The following is a 17500-nucleotide window of genomic DNA, read 5'->3' as shown; positions in this document are numbered from 1 at the left end:
ATAAAAAAAGTAAAATTAAGAAGTGTGATAGAGTTTTGTATTGGAGGGGCTCCAAATAAATAATTGAGGGATTTGTTGATGTTTTAAAATATAGTGTAATATTAGAATGATAATTATACAATTTTGTTTTAATATTTTACATATTTTACGTCATATCCATGAAATCCTGCCCGGCGATCCTGATTGGTTTATTCTTTTTTGCTATCCTGAAGGAGTTTGCAATGCCCTCGAGCCCAGATCCTTGTGTGGAGCTCAGTGAACTACAAGGAGAGAGTCAGGTTACCCATCCTCACCCAAAATCACACGATCATTTTTAATAATTATCCCAAAGGCGGAAATAAAACTCAATAATATTTCAGCCTCTAAAAAGGAAGCAGGATTTTCTCTGCAGCAGTTTTTTTTGAAAAATGAAGGAAGTGTGAATTAAAATGAATTCAGCGATTGAGTGGTTTGATTTATTGGACCTGTCCAAAGATGTATTTGGGGTCTTGTGTGCGTGATTAATGTGGCGTTGGTTTGGCTTTCCTTGCTGAGTCATGGCGGCGATGCCAAGATGCAAGAATCTCGAGTCGTCACACACAAAACGCAGCCCCACCTGAAGAATGACGTTCAATTAGTCAGAATCCTGAAAAACTAAGTCGTTGTCGGCAGGATTCGAACCTGCGCGGGGAGACCCCAATGGATTTCTAGTCCATCGCCTTAACCACTCGGCCACGACAACTTGATGTTATCCATGACGCCAAGAAATCCATCAGCTGGACACACACAAGGCTTTAATTTAAGATATGTAGTGAAGCCTTCTTTAAAATAAACAACAACCACCCTCCCTTTTTTACCCTCTTGAATTTATTCCATAAATTAATGGCAATCAAATTGTAATACTACAACATTTCAGAGTTATGAGGGGGAAAAAATTAATCATTTTAAGAATAATTTACGACAACATTTTTAATAAGTGGAAATTGATAGAATATATGAATCTAAATTCTTGGGAATAATAATTGATCATAAATTATGTTGGAAAGCGCATATTGAATATATAAAGGGAAAAATATCCAAATCCATTGCTATTCTTTATAAAGTAAGACACATGCTGAATAACAAATGTCTGCATATGTTATATTATTCTTTTATTTTTCCATATTTAACATATTGTGTTGAAGTTTGGGGAAATGTTTATAAAACAAACATAGACCCAATATTTAAACTTCAAAAAAAGGGTCATTAGAATAATACACAAAGTGTGCTACTATGAACATACCAATCCATCATTTATAAGTTCTAATGTGTTCAAATGTTCAGATATTGTGTTTTTAAAAGCAATGGAAATTATGTTTCGAGTAAAGAGCAACAGCCTTCCAGCTTGTATTCTTAGGAGAAAACTATAATTCACGGGAGATATTGATTTTTGAAATAAGAACGGATATAAAATACAAATGTGTTTCAAATTTAGGAGTTAAGTGGTGGAACAAGCTCAGTGATGAGTTGAAGACATGTACTTCTTTGTTAAGGTTTAAGAAAACCTTGAAAGGTGAAATAATTGAAAATTATAAAATATAGTAACAATGACTTTCATCCCATTGATTTTTTTTAACGTTGATGTTCCAGGTAATCTTATTTTCAGTGAAGATATAGGATAGGCAAATATAAGCTATATTCCTTTTTCGGTCATTCTTTTTATTTTATTTTTGTGTGTAAATGTGTATGATTGTTAAATATGTATAATCTGTACTGTTGAACTGATCACACAAAATTGTTGACGGTTGATTATATGACCGAAATAAACTTATTTAATTTATTCATCATTAATCTTACATAAAAATGTGTAAATTTGACCATCATTAAGTTTTTATATCACAAGTATCATTTTGTTTTGAATTCTAAGTAACATTCGGACCTCCTGAACAAAAACATTGCAATGTTATGTAAATAAAGTTGTAATATACTTGATGTAACTCGGTGGTTGGGGTCCATCAGAGAAACAATAAACACCATCAGATGTGACATTTTATCTCCTCACTCTGCTTTTAATCCAACACAGTCTCTGTTTTTACCCGAGGAAACACTGGACAGTTTTGTCCTGGTTTATGCTGAGAGTTGGCTTTTTTTTTCTCCTACGAAACCCAAAACATGTCTTTTAGATTCAATTCCAAACAATTATTTTGGAGAATATTTGATGGTTCTTTGAGAGAGGAGATTGGAAATGTTTTTCTTGCTGGTTTTAAAACTGCAGTAGTGAGAGCCTTGCTAAAGAAGAGCAATTTAGATGCTGACAATTTTGATAACTACATTTTGTATCAAACTTATCATTTTAATGTAACATTTTAGAAAAACTTGTTTTTAAACACCTATGTGGAGGCGTTGCACCCCTTTAGACCTCCTTGTTAGCTTCGTATGCTCACGCTGCTTCTCAGCCAAACAAAGTTGGTGCTATAGTAATCGGCATGTTTCTTCTCCTTTAAAAAAATGCACAGCTCACGTCGTCGGCAGGATTTGAACCTGCGCGGTGAGACCCCAATGGATTTCTAGTCCATCGCCTTAACCACTCCACCACGACAACCTCTTTGGTTGTGCTGGAGGCTTTATTTAAGATGTGTAGTGAGTAGTGATGAAGAGGTTCTGGGCTGGTGTGGTTACACGTGGTCTGCTGTTTTGAGGCCGGTTGGATGTGCTGCCAAATTCTCTGAAACACCTTTGGAGACATCTAAAGGTGGAGACATGAACATTCAATTCACGGGCCACATCTCTGGTGGTATTTCCTGCAGTCAGCATACCAACTGTACGCTCCCTCAAAACTTGCGACGTCTGTGGCATTCTGCTGTGTGTTAAACTGCACTTTTAAGAGTGGCCTTTTGTTGTGGGCAGCCTAATGCACACCCGTGCAATAATCATGCTGTTTAATTAGCATCTTGATATGCCACACTTGCGTGGTGGGATGGATTATATTGGCAAAGAAGAAATGCTCACTAACACAGATTTAGACCGATTTGTGAACAATATTCAATAGGTCTTTTGTGTATATAGTAAAAGTTTTAGATCTTTGAGTTCAACTCATGAAAAATGGCACCCAAAACAAAAGTGTTGCGTTTATATTTTGGTTCAGTACGAACCCAAGTTTGGTTAAATAAAAAAAGTAAAATTAAGAAGTGTGATAGAGTTTTGTATTGGAGGGGCTCCAAATAAATAATTGAGGGATTTGTTGATGTTTTAAAATATAGTGTAATATTAGAATGATAATTATACAATTTTGTTTTAATATTTTACATATTTTACGTCATATCCATGAAATCCTGCCCGGCGATCCTGATTGGTTTATTCTTTTTTTGCTATCTTGAAGGAGTTTGCAATGCCCTCGAGCCCAGATCCTTGTGTGGAGCTCAGTGAACTACAAGGATCTGGCGAGAGTCAGGTTACCCATCCTCACCCAAAATCACACGATCCTTTTTAATAATTATCCCAAAGGCGGAAATAAAACTCAATAATATTTCAGCCTCTAAAAAGGAAGCAGGATTTTCTCTGCAGCAGTTTTTTTGAAAAATGAAGGAAGTGTGAATTAAAATGAATTCAGCGATTGAGTGGTTTGATTTATTGGACCTGTCCAAAGATGTATTTGAGGTCTTGTGTGCGTGATTAATGTGGCGTTGGTTTGGCTTTCCTTGCTGAGTCATGGCGGCGATGCCAAGATGCAAGAATCTCGAGTCGTCACACACAAAACGCAGCCCCACCTGAAGAATGACGTTCAATTAGTCAGAATCCTGAAAAACTAAGTCGTTGTCGGCAGGATTCGAACCTGCGCGGGGAGACCCCAATGGATTTCTAGTCCATCGCCTTAACCACTCGGCCACGACAACTTGATGTTATCCATGACGCCAAGAAATCCACCAGCTGGACACACACAAGGCTTTAATTTAAGATATGTAGTGAAGCCTTCTTTAAAATAAACAACAACCACCCTCCCTTTTTTACCCTCTTGAATTTATTCCATAAATTAATGGCAATCAAATTGTAATACTACAACATTTCAGAGTTATGAGGGGAAAAAATGAATCATTTTAAGAATAATTTCCGACAACATTTTTAATAAGTGGAAATTGATAGAATATATGAAACTAAATTCTTGAGAATAATAATTGATCATGAATTATGTTGGAAAGCGCATATTGAATATATAAAGGGAAAAATATCCAAATCCATTGCTATTCTTTATAAAGTAAGACACATGCTGAATAACAAATGTCTGCATATGTTATATTATTCTTTTATTTTTCCATATTTAACATATTGTGTCGAAGTTTGGAGAAATGTTTATAAAACAAACATAGACCCAATAGTTGAACTTCAAAAAAAGGGTCATTAGAATAATACACAAAGCGTGCTACTATGAACATACCAATCCATTATTTATAAGTTCTAATGTGTTCAAATGTTCAGATATTGTGTTTTTAAAAGCAATGGAAATTATGTTTCGAGTAAAGAACAACAGCCTTCCAGCTTGTATTCTTAGGAGAAAACTATAATTTACGGGAGATGTTGATTTTTGAAATAAGAACGGATATAAAATACAAATGTGTTTCAAATTTAGGAGTTAAATGGTGGCACAAGCTCAGTGATGAGTTGAAGACATGTACTTCTTTGTTAAGGTTTAAGAAAACCTTGAAAGGGGAAATAATTGAAAATTATAAAATATAGTAACAATGACTTTCATCCCATTGATTTTTTTTAACGTTGATGTTCCAGGTAATGTTATTTTCAGTAAAGGTATAGGATAGGCAAATATAAGCTATATTCCTTTTTCGGTCATTCTTTTTCTTTTCTTTTTGAGTGTAAATGTGTAAGATTGTTAAATATGTATAATCTGTACTGTTGAACTGATCACACAAAATGGTTGATGGTTGATTATATGACCGAAATAAACTTATTTCATTCATTCATCATTAATCTTACAAAAACATTTATAAATTTGACCATCATTAAGTTTTTATATCACAAGTATAATTTTGTTTTTAATTCTACAGTAACATTCCGACCTCCTGAACAAAAACATTGCAATGTTATGTAAATAAAGTTGTAATATACTCGATGTAACGCGGTGGTTGGGGTCCATCAGAGAAACAATAAACACCATCAGATGTGACATTTTATCTCCTCACTCTGCTTTTAATCCAACACAGTCTCTGTTGTTACCCGAGGAAACACTGGACAGTTTTGTCCTGGTTCTTGCTGAGAGTTGGCCTTTTTTTTCTCCTGTGAAACCCAAAACATGTCTTTTAGATTCAATTCCAAACAATTTTTTAGGAGAATATTTGATGGTTCTTTGAGAGAGGAGATTTTAAATGTTTTTAATGGCTTGCTACAGACGGAGGTCTTTCCTGCTGATTTTAAAACTGCAGTAGTGAGAGCCCTGCTAAAGAAGAGCATTTTTGATAACTCCACACCTGTATCAAACTTACCATTTTTATGTTATATTTTAGAAAAACTTGTTTTTAAACAACTATGTGGAGGCGGTGGTCCTCTTAAGAGCTCCTTGTTAGCTTTGTACACTCATGTTGCTTCTCAGCCAAACAAAGTTGATGCGACAGTAATCGACATGTTTGTTCAGCTCACGTTGTCGGCAGGATTCGAACCTGCGCGGGGAGAACCCAATGGATTTCTAGTCCATCGCCTTAACCACTCGGCCACGACAACCTGTCCTTTGTTCCTGCTAACCTTTAGAAAAATACGTGATTGAGGAATTTATAAATTTTTTCAAAATATAGTGTATTATTAGTATGGTGATTATAAACATTTATAAACTCTTTACATAACTAAGTAACATAGATATGAAACAAAGATACACATTTTATTAACATTTTATTTTCTTGCCCTGATGTGGGATCTGTACCGAGGATGTCGTTGTGGCTTGTGCAGCCCTTTGAGACACTCGTGATTTAGGGCTATATAAGTAAACATTGATTGATTGATTGATTATTTCACACACAAAAAATACAGAACTGAGGAATTTATTAGATTTTTCAAAATATACTACAGTCATTGTGTGAGGAAATTTACATTATAAAATATTTAACCAAAAAAACTATTTTACCTAACTTGTGTCAAATAGGAAAGAAACAGAGAAAAATATTGTTCACTGAAGTTTTCGATGTTTTTGATAATGTTAAATTTGTTGTTTCGCACAAAAAATAAATACATAACTGAGCAACTTATTGATTGTGCAAAAATATAGTACAGATACTGATATGATGACTATAAGGTTTACATTTTTAAACATTTCACCAAAAAACTATTTTACCTAAGTTTTGTAAAATAGATAAAAAACTAAAACATTTTTTAAAGAAAGTTCTACATTGTTTTTAATAATAATGTTAAATATGTTATTGTGCACAATAAATAAATAAATAACTGAGCAACTTATTGATCGTGCAAAAATATAGCACAGTAATAATATGAGGTTTACATTTGAATTTTAAAACAATTTTACCTCACTTGTGTAAAAAAGATGAAAAAAAACTAAGATACATTTTTTTAAAGAAAGTTCTTCAATATTTGTATTAATAATGTTAAAGTTGTTATTTTGCACACAAAAAAACACACTCACTCCTCGTGAGTGCTCTTTTGTTTATAAACATTGTTATTTTTTGGAAACGGTTTCATCTCTGCTGTGGAGTCCTAACACGGTCGTATAAGTAATTAGGGCTGCAACAACTAATCGATTACATCGATTATAAAAAATAGTTGGCGATTAGTTTAGTCGTTGATTCGTTGGATCTATGCTATGCGCATGCGCAGAGGCAATTATTATTATTTTATTTTTGTTTTTATTTTTTTTATAAACCTTTATTTATAAACTGCAACGTGTACAAACAGCTGAGAAACAATAATCAAAATAAGTATGGTGCCAGTATGCTGTTTTTCCCCCCAATAAAATACTGGAAAGGATAGAAATGTAGTTTGTCTCTTTCAGCCGATTATTAATCGATTAATCGAAGTAATAATCGACAGATTAATCGATTATCAAATGAATCGTTAGTTGCAGCCCTATAAGTAATACACTCAAAGTTAGAAATGTTGCGGTCGTTGGGGTCCATAAAATATCGCCAATGTTAGTCCCGCGATCGCATTCTATAGAAATATTTTATTTATTTATTTTTTTAAAGTTGTAATTTTAAAAATGTTTACCAAAAAACTTTACTATTTGACACAACTTAAGTAATATGTATTTTAAAAAACAGAAAAAAGTTGAAATATGATCATAAAAAAGTGACTTTGCAAGATTATGGGGCGGTATAGCTCGGTTGGTAGAGCGGCCGTGCCAGCAACTTGAGGGTTGCAGGTTCGATCCCCGCTTCCGCCATCCTAGTCACTTCCGTTGTGTCCTTGGGCAAGACACTTTACCCACCTGCTCCCAGTGCCACCCACACTGGTTTGAATGTAACTTAGATATTGGGTTTCACTATGTAAAGCGCTTTGAGTCACTTGAGAAAAAGCGCTATATAAATGTAATTCACTTCACTTCACATTATTGTAATAGTATGATGACCACAATGTGGAAATGTACATCATTTTAAGAATATATAGAGTACAGTGCAGTTGTGGGCAGTTTTTATCTCATAGGTTCAACATTCTATCTCATAATTATGACTTATTTCTTAATTATCTTTAATTTTTACTATTTTTAACTTTTATCACATAATTTCAACTTTTTATTTAATAATTTTAACTTATCAAATCATTTAAAATTTGTATTTAATAATTTCAACTTATCTAATAATCATGATTTTTCCTGTCTTAATTTAAACTTACATTTTTATGTAACATTTTAGAAAAACTTGTTTTTAAACAACTATGTAGAGGTGGTCTGCCCCTTAAGACCTCCTTGTTAGCTTCGTACGCTCATGTTGCTTCTCAGCCTAACAAAGTTGATGCGACAGTAATCGACAAGTTTGTTCTCCTTTTAAAAAAACCATAAGCTTGCGTTGTCGGCAGGATTCGAACCTGCGCGGGGAGACCCCAATGGATTTCTAGTCCATCGCCTTAACCACTCGGCCACGACAACCTGTCCTTTGTTCACGCTAACCTTTAGGAAAATACATGATTGAGGAATTTATTTATTTTTTCAAAATATAGTGTAGTATTGGTATGGTGATTATAAACATGTATAAACTCTTTACATAACTAAGTAACATAGATATGAAACGAAGATACACATTTTATTAAAATTTCATTTTCTTTCCCTGATGTGGGATCTGAACCGAGGATGTCGTTGTGGCTTGTGCAGCCCTTTGAGACACTCGTGATTTAGGGCTATATAAGTAAGCATTGATTGATTGATTGATTGATTATTTCACACACAAAAAATACAGAACTGAGGAATTTATTTGATTTTTCAAAATATACTACAGTCATTGTGTGAGGAAATTTACATTATAAAATATTTAACCAAAAAACTATTTTACATAACTTTTGTCAAATAGGAAACAAACAGAGAAAAATATTGTTCACGAAAGTTTTCCGATGTTTTTGATAATGTTAAATTTGTTGTTTCGCACAAAAAAATAAATAAATAACTGAGCAACTTATTGATTGTGCAAAAATATAGTACAGATACTGATATGATGACTATAAGGTTTACATTTTTAAACATTTCACCAAAAAACTATTTTACCTAAGTTATGTAAAATAGATAAAAAACTAAAACATTTTTTAAAGAAAGTTCTTCATTGTTTTTAATAATAATGTTAAATGTGTTATTGTGCACAATAAATAAATAAATAACTGAGCAACTTATTGATTGTGCAAAAATATAGCACAGTAGTAATATGAGGTTTACATTTGAATTTTAAAACAATTTTACCTCACTTGTGTAAAAAAGATGGGAAAAAAACAAAGATACATTTTTTTAAAGGAAGTTCTTCAATATTTGTATTAATAATGTTAAAGTTGTTATTTTGCACACAAAAAAACCCACATATATTATATATAATAAAAATGCGTCAAATTAAACCCAAGTTAGGTTGAAAAGTATAAAAATTGTGACACGAATTAATGTAAAAAAGTACCAAAGTACCAATGATTGTCACACACACACGAGGTGTGGCGAAATTATTCTCTGCATTTGACTCATCACCCTTGATCACCCCTGGGAGGTGAGGGGAGCAGTGAGCAGCAGTCGTGGCCACGCCCGGGAATGATTTTTGTGTAGGGTCGGAAACTGTGTGTGAGCGTGTGTGTGTGTGTGTGTGTGTGTGTGTGTGAGCAAACAAAACGCAGCCAAACTGAAGAACGTTCAATTAGTCAGAATCATGAAAAACTAAGTCGTTGTCGGCAGGATTCGAACCTGCGCGGGGAGACCCCAATGGATTTCTAGTCCATCGCCTTAACCGCTCGGCCACGACAACTGAATCATTGTGCAGATTACTATGTACCAGGCCTTGATTTAAGATGTGTAGTGAAGCCACAAGTGCGTCTTTTGTTCTCCGCTCCTTCTGAGTGCGTCTTTTGTTATTTTGTTCCACTCCTCGTGAGTGCTCTTTTGTTTATAAACATTGTTATTTTTTGGAAACGGTTTCATCTCTGCTGTGGAGTCCTAACACGGTCGTATAAGTAATTAGGGCTGCAACAACTAATCGATTAAATCGATTATTAAAATAGTTGGCGATTAGTTTAGTCGTCGATTCGTTGGATCTATGCTATGCGCATGCGCAGAGGCAATTATTATTATTTTTTTTATTTTTTTTTTATAAACCTTTATTTATAAACTGCAACGTGTACAAACAGCTGAGAAACAATAATCAAAATAAGTATGGTGCCAGTATGCTGTTTTTCCCCCCAATAAAATACTGGAATGGATAGAAATGTAGTTTGTCTCTTTCATCCGACTATTAATCGATTAATCGAAGTAATAATCGACAGATTAATCGATGATCAAATTAATCGTTAGTTGCAGCCCTATAAGTAATACACTCAAAGTTAGAAATGTTGCGGTCGTTGGGGTCCATAAAATATCGCCAATGTTAGTCCCGCGATCGCCTTCTATAGAAATATTTTATTTATTTATTTTTTTAAAGTTGTAATTTTAAAAATGTTTGCCAAAAAACTTTACTATTTGACCCAACTTAAGTAATATGTATTTTAAAAAACAGAAAAAAGTTGAAATATGATAATAAAAAGGTGACTTTGCAAGATTATTGTAATAGTATGATGACCACAAAGTGGAAATGTACATCATTTTAAGAATATATAGAGTACAGTGCAGTTGTGGGCAGTTTTTATCTCATAGGTTCAACATTCTATCTCATAATTATGACTTATTTCTTAATTATCTTTAGTTTTTAATATTTTTAACTTTTATCAGATGATTTCAACTTTTTATTTAATAATTTTAACTTATCAAATCATTTCAACTTTTTATTTAATAATTTCAACTTATCTAATAATCATGATTTTTCCTGTCTTAATTTAAACTTACATTTTTATGTAACATTTTAGAAAAACTTGTTTTTAAACAACTATGTAGAGGTGGTCTGCCCCTTAAGACCTCCTTGTTAGCTTCGTACGCTCATGTTGCTTCTCAGCCAAACAAAGTTGATGCGACAGTAATCGACAAGTTTGTTCTCCTTTTAAAAAAACCATAAGCTTGCGTTGTCGGCAGGATTCGAACCTGCGCGGGGAGACCCCAATGGATTTCTAGTCCATCGCCTTAACCACTCGGCCACGACAACCTGTCCTTTGTTCACGCTAACCTTTAGGAAAATACATGATTGAGGAATTTATTTATTTTTTCAAAATATAGTGTAGTATTGGTATGGTGATTATAAACATGTATAAACTCTTTACATAACTAAGTAACATAGATATGAAACGAAGATACACATTTTATTAAAATTTTATTTTCTTGCCCTGATGTGGGATCTGAGCCGAGGATGTCGTTGTGGCTTGTGCAGCCCTTTGAGACACTCGCGATTTAGGGCTATATAAGTAAACATTGATTGATTGATTGATTATTTCACACACAAAAAATACAGAACTGAGGAATTTATTTGATTTTTCAAAATATACTACAGTCATTGTGTGAGGAAATTTACATTATAAAATATTTAACCAAAAAAACTATTTTACCTAACTTGTGTCAAATAGGAAAGAAACAGAGAAAAATATTGTTCACGGAAGTTTTCCGATGTTTTTGATAATGTTAAATTTGTTGTTTCGCACAAAAAAAATAAATAAATAACTGAGCAACTTATTGATTGTGCAAAAACATAGTACAGATACTGATATGATGACTATAAGGTTTACATTTTTAAACATTTCACCCAAAAACTATTTTACCTAAATTATGTAAAATAGATAAAAAACTAAAGCATTTTTTAAAGAAAGTTCTTCATTGTTTTTAATAATAATGTTGAATGTGTTATTGTGCACAATAAATAAATAAACAACTGAGCAACTTATTGATTGTGCAAAAATATAGCACAGTAATAATATGAGGTTTACATTTGAATTTTAAAACAATTTTACCTCACTTGTGTGAAAAAGATGAAAAAAAACGAAGATACCTTTTTTTAAAGAAAGTTCTTCAATATTTGTATTAATAATGTTAAAGTTGTTATTTTGCACACAAAAAAACCCACATATATTATATATATAAAAACGTCATATAAAACCCAAGTTAGGTTGAAAAGTATAAAAATTGTGACACGAATTAAAATTAAAAAGTACTAAAGTACCAATGATTGTCACACACACACGAGGTGTGGCGAAATTATTCTCTGCATTTGACCCATCACCCTTGATCACCCCTGGGAGGTGAGGGGAGCAGTGAGCAGCAGTCGTGGCCGCGCCCGGGAATTATTTTTGTGTAGGGTCGGAAACTGTGTGTGAGCGTGTGTGTGTGTGTGTGTGCGCACACAAAATGCAGCCCAACTGAAGAATGATGTTCAATTAGTCAGAATCATGAAAAACTAAGTCGTTGTCGGCAGGATTCGAACCTGAGCGGGGAGACCCCAATGGATTTCTAGTCCATCGCCTTAACCACTCGGCCACGACAACTGAATCTGTCATTGTGTAGATTTCTAATTACCGGGCATTGATTTAAGATGTGTGGTGAAGCCACAAGTGCGTCTTTTGTTCTCCGCTCCTTCTGAGTGCGTCTTTTGTTATTTTTTTCCATTCCTCGTGAGTGCTCTTTTGTTTATAAACATTGTTATTTTTTGGAAACGGTTTCATCTCTGCTGTGGAGTCCTAACACGGTCGTATAAGTAATTAGGGCTGCAACAACTAATCGATTAAATCGATTATAAAAAATAGTTGGCGATTAGTTTAGTCGTCGATTCGTTGGATCTATGCTATGCGCATGCGCAGAGGCAATTATTATTATTTTATTTTATTTTTAATTTTTTTTATAAACCTTTATTTATAAACTGCAACATGTACAAACAGCTGAGAAACAATAATCAAAGTAAGTATGGTGCCAGTATGCTGTTTTCCCCCCCAATAAAATACTGGAAAGGATAGAAATGTAGTTTGTCTCTTTCATCCGATTATTAATCGATTAATCGAAGTAATAATCGACAGATTAATCGATTATCAAATTAATCGTTAGTTGCAGCCCTATAAGTAATACACTCAAAGTTAGAAATGTTGCGGTCGTTGGGGTCCATAAAATATCGCCAATGTTAGTCCCGCGATCGCCTTCTATAGAAATATTTTATTTTTTTAAAGTTGTAATTTTAAAAATGTTTACCAAAAAACTTTACTATTTGACACAACTTAAGTAATATGTATTTTAAAAAACAGAAAAAAGTTGAAATATGATAATAAAAAGGTGACTTTGCAAGATTATTGTAATAGTATGATGATCACAAAGTGGAAATGTACATCATTTTAAGAATATATAGAGTACAGTGCAGTTGTGGGCAGTTTTTATCTCATAGGTTCAACATTCTATCTCATAATTATGACTTATTTCTTAATTATCTTTAGTTTTTAATATTTTTAACTTTTATCACATGATTTCAACTTTTTATTTAATAATTTTAACTTATCAAATCATTTCAACTTTTTATTTAATCATTTCAACTTATCTAATAATCATGATTTTTCCTGTCTTAATTTAAACTTACATTTTTATGTAACATTTTAGAAAAACTTGTTTTTAAACAACGATGTAGAGGTGGTCTGCCCCTTAAGACCTCCTTGTTAGCTTCGTACGCTCATGTTGCTTCTCAGCCTAACAAAGTTGATGCGACAGTAATCGACAAGTTTGTTCTCCTTTTAAAAAAACCATAAGCTTGCGTTGTCGGCAGGATTCGAACCTGCGCGGGGAGACCCCAATGGATTTATAGTCCATCGCCTTAACCACTCGGCCACGACAACCTGTCCTCTGTTCACGCTAACCTTTAGAAAAATACATGATTGAGGAATTTATTTATTTTTTCAAAATATAGTGTAGTATTGGTATGGTGATTATAAACATTTATAAAGTCTTTACATAACTAAGTAACATTGATATGAAACGAAGATACACATTTTATTAAAATTTCATTTTCTTTCCCTGATGTGGGATCTGAGCCGAGGATGTCGTTGTGGCTTGTGCAGCCCTTTGAGACACTCGTGATTTAGGGCTATATAAGTAAACATTGATTGATTGATTATTTCACACACAAAAAATACAGAACTGAGGAATTTATTTGATTTTTCAAAATATACTACAGTCATTGTGTGAGGAAATTTACATTATAAAATATTTAACCAAAAAAACTATTTTACATAACTTGTGTCAAATAGGAAAGAAACAGAGAAAAATATTGTTCACGAAAGTTTTCCGATGTTTTTGATAATGTTAAATTTGTTGTTTCGCACAAAAAAAATAAATAAATAACTGAGCAACTTATTGATTGTGCAAAAATATAGTACAGATACTGATATGATGACTATAAGGTTTACATTTTTAAACATTTCAAATAAATACAAAACTGAGCAACTTATTGATTGTGCAAAAATATAGCACAGTAATAATATGAGGTTTACATTTTAATTTTAAAACAATTTTACCTCACTTGTGTGAAAAAGATGAACAAAAACTAAGATACATTTTTTTAAAGAAAGTTCTTCAATATTTTTATTAATAATGATAAAGTTGTTATTTTGCACACAAAAAAACACATATATTATATATATAAAAAATGCGTCAAATTAAACCCAAGTTAGGTTGAAAAGTATAAAAATTGTGACACAAATTAAAGTTAAAAAGTACCAAAGTACCAATGATTGTCACACACACACGAGGTGTGGCGAAATTATTCTCTGCATTTGACTCATCACCCTTGATCACCCCTGGGAGGTGAGGGGAGCAGTGAGCAGCAGTCGTGGCCACGCCTGAGAATGATTTTTGTGTAGGGTCGGAAACTGTGTGTGAGCGTGTGTGTGTGTGTGTGTGTGTGTGCGCACACAAAACGCAGCCCAACTGAAGAACGTTCAATTAGTCAGAATCATGAAAAACTAAGTCGTTGTCGGCAGGATTCGAACCTGCGCGGGGAGACCCCAATGGATTTCTAGTCCATCGCCTTAACCGCTCAGCCACAACAACTGAATCGATCGTTGTGTAGATTTCTAAGTACCAGGCCTTGATTTAAGATGTGTAGTGAAGCCACAAGCGCATCTTTTGTTCTCCGTTCCTTCTGAGTGCGTCTTTTGTTATTTTTTTCCACTCCTCGTGAGTGCTCTTTTGTTTATAAACATTGTTATTTTTTGGAAACGGTTTCATCTCTGCTGTGGAGTCCTAACACGGTCGTATAAGTAATTAGGGATGCAACAACTAATCGATTAAATCGATTATAAAAATAGTTGGCGATTAGTTTAGTCGTCGATTCGTTGGATCTATGCTATGCGCATGCGCAGAGGCAATTATTATTATTTTATTTTTTTTAAAATTTTTTTTTATAAACCTTTATTTTTTATAAACTGCAACATGTAAAAACAGCTGAGAAACAATAATCAAAATAAGTATGGTGCCAGTATGCTGTTTTTTTTCACTAAAATACTGGAAAGGATAGAAATGTAGTTTGTCTCTTTTATCCGATTGTTAATCGATTAATCGAAGTAATAATCAACAGATTAATCGATTATCAAATTAATTGTTAGTTGCAGCCCTATAAGTAATACACTCAAAGTTAGAAATGTTGCGGTCGTTGGGGTCCATAAAATATCGCCAATGTTAGTCCCGCGATCGCCTTCTATAGAAATATTTTTTATTTTTTATTTTTTTAAAGTTGTAATTTTAAAAATGTTTACCAAAAAACTTTACTGTTTGACACAACTTAAGTAATATGTATTTTAAAAAACAGAAAAAAGTTGAAATATGATAATAAAAAGGTGACTTTGCAAGATTATTGTAATAGTATGATGACCACAAAGTGGAAATGTACATAATTTTAAGAATATATAGAGTACAGTGCAGTTGTGGGCAGTTTTTATCTCACAGGTTCAACATTGTATCTCATAATTATGACTTATTTCTTAATTATCTTTAGTTTTTAATATTTTTAACTTTTATCACATGATTTCAACTTTTTATTTAATAATTTTAACTTATCAAATCATTTCAACTTTTTATTTAATCATTTCAACTTATCTAATAATCATGATTTTTCCTGTCTTAATTTAAACTTACATTTTTATGTAACATTTTAGAAAAACTTGTTTTTAAACAACGATGTAGAGGTGGTCTGCCCCTTAAGACCTCCTTGTTAGCTTCGTACGCTCATGTTGCTTCTCAGCCTAACAAAGTTGATGCGACAGTAATCGACAAGTTTGTTCTCCTTTTAAAAAAACCATAAGCTTGCGTTGTCGGCAGGATTCGAACCTGCGCGGGGAGACCCCAATGGATTTATAGTCCATCGCCTTAACCACTCGGCCACGACAACCTGTCCTCTGTTCACGCTAACCTTTAGAAAAATACATGATTGAGGAATTTATTTATTTTTTCAAAATATAGTGTAGTATTGGTATGGTGATTATAAACATTTATAAAGTCTTTACATAACTAAGTAACATTGATATGAAACGAAGATACACATTTTATTAAAATTTCATTTTCTTTCCCTGATGTGGGATCTGAGCCGAGGATGTCGTTGTGGCTTGTGCAGCCCTTTGAGACACTCGTGATTTAGGGCTATATAAGTAAACATTGATTGATTGATTATTTCACACACAAAAAATACAGAACTGAGGAATTTATTTGATTTTTCAAAATATACTACAGTCATTGTGTGAGGAAATTTACATTATAAAATATTTAACCAAAAAAACTATTTTACATAACTTGTGTCAAATAGGAAAGAAACAGAGAAAAATATTGTTCACGAAAGTTTTCCGATGTTTTTGATAATGTTAAATTTGTTGTTTCGCACAAAAAAAATAAATAAATAACTGAGCAACTTATTGATTGTGCAAAAATATAGTACAGATACTGATATGATGACTATAAGGTTTACATTTTTAAACATTTCAAATAAATACAAAACTGAGCAACTTATTGATTGTGCAAAAATATAGCACAGTAATAATATGAGGTTTACATTTTAATTTTAAAACAATTTTACCTCACTTGTGTGAAAAAGATGAACAAAAACTAAGATACATTTTTTTAAAGAAAGTTCTTCAATATTTTTATTAATAATGATAAAGTTGTTATTTTGCACACAAAAAAACACATATATTATATATATAAAAAATGCGTCAAATTAAACCCAAGTTAGGTTGAAAAGTATAAAAATTGTGACACAAATTAAAGTTAAAAAGTACCAAAGTACCAATGATTGTCACACACACACGAGGTGTGGCGAAATTATTCTCTGCATTTGACTCATCACCCTTGATCACCCCTGGGAGGTGAGGGGAGCAGTGAGCAGCAGTCGTGGCCACGCCTGAGAATGATTTTTGTGTAGGGTCGGAAACTGTGTGTGAGCGTGTGTGTGTGTGTGTGTGTGTGTGCGCACACAAAACGCAGCCCAACTGAAGAACGTTCAATTAGTCAGAATCATGAAAAACTAAGTCGTTGTCGGCAGGATTCGAACCTGCGCGGGGAGACCCCAATGGATTTCTAGTCCATCGCCTTAACCGCTCAGCCACAACAACTGAATCGATCGTTGTGTAGATTTCTAAGTACCAGGCCTTGATTTAAGATGTGTAGTGAAGCCACAAGCGCATCTTTTGTTCTCCGTTCCTTCTGAGTGCGTCTTTTGTTATTTTTTTCCACTCCTCGTGAGTGCTCTTTTGTTTATAAACATTGTTATTTTTTGGAAACGGTTTCATCTCTGCTGTGGAGTCCTAACACGGTCGTATAAGTAATTAGGGATGCAACAACTAATCGATTAAATCGATTATAAAAATAGTTGGCGATTAGTTTAGTCGTCGATTCGTTGGATCTATGCTATGCGCATGCGCAGAGGCAATTATTATTATTTTATTTTTTTTAAAATTTTTTTTTATAAACCTTTATTTT

The 17500-nt window shown here is 33.1% G+C and overlaps 11 non-coding genes across 11 annotated transcripts; all 11 read right to left on the bottom strand.

Moving 5' to 3' along the window:
• Positions 1-639: 639 nt before the first annotated feature.
• Positions 640-721, bottom strand: trnas-aga (transfer RNA serine (anticodon AGA)). The gene has a single exon. It is a non-coding gene; the product is annotated as a tRNA-Ser (tRNA).
• A 3048-nt stretch (positions 722-3769) lies between these two features.
• trnas-aga (transfer RNA serine (anticodon AGA)) lies at positions 3770-3851 on the bottom strand. The gene has a single exon. It is a non-coding gene; the product is annotated as a tRNA-Ser (tRNA).
• A 1752-nt stretch (positions 3852-5603) lies between these two features.
• On the bottom strand, positions 5604-5685 carry trnas-aga (transfer RNA serine (anticodon AGA)). Its single transcript has one exon. It is a non-coding gene; the product is annotated as a tRNA-Ser (tRNA).
• A 2286-nt stretch (positions 5686-7971) lies between these two features.
• Positions 7972-8053, bottom strand: trnas-aga (transfer RNA serine (anticodon AGA)). The gene has a single exon. It is a non-coding gene; the product is annotated as a tRNA-Ser (tRNA).
• A 1260-nt stretch (positions 8054-9313) lies between these two features.
• trnas-aga (transfer RNA serine (anticodon AGA)) lies at positions 9314-9395 on the bottom strand. Its single transcript has one exon. It is a non-coding gene; the product is annotated as a tRNA-Ser (tRNA).
• Positions 9396-10636: 1241 nt separating this feature from the next.
• Positions 10637-10718, bottom strand: trnas-aga (transfer RNA serine (anticodon AGA)). Its single transcript has one exon. It is a non-coding gene; the product is annotated as a tRNA-Ser (tRNA).
• Positions 10719-11963: 1245 nt separating this feature from the next.
• On the bottom strand, positions 11964-12045 carry trnas-aga (transfer RNA serine (anticodon AGA)). Its single transcript has one exon. It is a non-coding gene; the product is annotated as a tRNA-Ser (tRNA).
• Positions 12046-13289: 1244 nt separating this feature from the next.
• Positions 13290-13371, bottom strand: trnay-aua (transfer RNA tyrosine (anticodon AUA)). The gene has a single exon. It is a non-coding gene; the product is annotated as a tRNA-Tyr (tRNA).
• A 1131-nt stretch (positions 13372-14502) lies between these two features.
• Positions 14503-14584, bottom strand: trnas-aga (transfer RNA serine (anticodon AGA)). Its single transcript has one exon. It is a non-coding gene; the product is annotated as a tRNA-Ser (tRNA).
• Positions 14585-15838: 1254 nt separating this feature from the next.
• On the bottom strand, positions 15839-15920 carry trnay-aua (transfer RNA tyrosine (anticodon AUA)). Its single transcript has one exon. It is a non-coding gene; the product is annotated as a tRNA-Tyr (tRNA).
• Positions 15921-17051: 1131 nt separating this feature from the next.
• On the bottom strand, positions 17052-17133 carry trnas-aga (transfer RNA serine (anticodon AGA)). The gene has a single exon. It is a non-coding gene; the product is annotated as a tRNA-Ser (tRNA).
• Between the last annotated feature and the right edge of the window lie 367 nt (positions 17134-17500).

Source organism: Entelurus aequoreus, linkage group LG17 (assembly GCF_033978785.1).
Source record: "Entelurus aequoreus isolate RoL-2023_Sb linkage group LG17, RoL_Eaeq_v1.1, whole genome shotgun sequence".
NCBI lineage: Eukaryota > Metazoa > Chordata > Actinopteri > Syngnathiformes > Syngnathidae > Entelurus > Entelurus aequoreus.
Note: the sequence above shows the minus strand (reverse complement) of the source record. Positions and strands in the feature narration are given on the sequence as shown.